The following is a 1,194-nucleotide window of genomic DNA, read 5'->3' on the forward strand; positions in this document are numbered from 1 at the left end:
TCCCCACTTTCCCCGCTTGGTGTCCATGTTTGTTCTCTACACCTGTGTCTCTATTTCTGCCTTGCAAACCGGTTGATCTGTACCATTTTTCTATAGTCCACATATATGTGTTAATATACAATATTTGTTTTTCTCTTTCTGACTCATTTCACTCTGTATGACAGTCTCTAGGTCAATCCATATCTCTACAAATGTCCCAGTTTCATTGCTTTTTACAGCTGAGTAATATTCCATTGTATATATGTACCATATCTTCTTTAGCCATTCATCTGTTGATGGACATTTAGGTTGCTTCCATGTCCTGGATATTGTAAATAGTGCTGCAATGAACATTGGGGTGCATGTATCTTTTTGAATTATGGTGTTCTCTAGGTATATGCCCAGCAGTGGGATTGCTGGGTCACATGGTAGTTCTAGTTTTAGTTTTGCAAGGAACCTCCATACTGTTCTCCATAGTGGCTGGATCCATTTACATTCCCACCAACAGGGCAAGAGTGTTGCCTTTTCTCCACACCCTCTCCAGCATTTACTGTTTGTAGATTTTCTCATGATGCCCATTCTGACTGGTGTGAGGTGATACCTCATTGTAGTTTTGATTTGCATTTCTCTAATAATTAGTGATGTTGAACAGCTTTTCATGTGCCTCTTGGCCATCCATATGTCTTGTTTGGAGAAATACCTATTTAGGTCTTCTGCCCATTTTTTGATTGGGTTGTTTGTTTTTTTAATATTGAGCTGGATAAACTGTTTATATATTTTGGAGATTAATCCTTTGTCTGTTGATTCATTTGCAAGTATTTTCTCCCATTCTGAGGGTTGTCTTTTCATCTTGCTTATAGTTTCCTTTGCTGTGCAGAAGCTTTGAAGTTTCATTAGGTCCCACTTAATTATTGTTGTTTTTATTTCCATTATTCTAGGGCGTGGATCAAAAAAGATCTTGCTGTTATTTACATCGAAGAGTGTTCTTCTTATGTTTTCCTCTAGGAGTTTTATAGTGTCTGGCCTTACATTTAGGTCTTTAATCAATTTTGAGTTTATTTTTGTGTATGGTGTCAGGGAGTGTTCTAAGTTCATTCTTTTACATGTAGCTGTCCACTTTTCCCAGCACCACTTATTGAAGAGGCTGTCTTTTCTTCATTGTATATCCTTGCCTCCTTTGTCATAGATTAGTTGACCGTAGTTTATCTCTGGGCT

Source organism: Hippopotamus amphibius, chromosome 6 (assembly GCF_030028045.1).
Source record: "Hippopotamus amphibius kiboko isolate mHipAmp2 chromosome 6, mHipAmp2.hap2, whole genome shotgun sequence".
NCBI lineage: Eukaryota > Metazoa > Chordata > Mammalia > Artiodactyla > Hippopotamidae > Hippopotamus > Hippopotamus amphibius.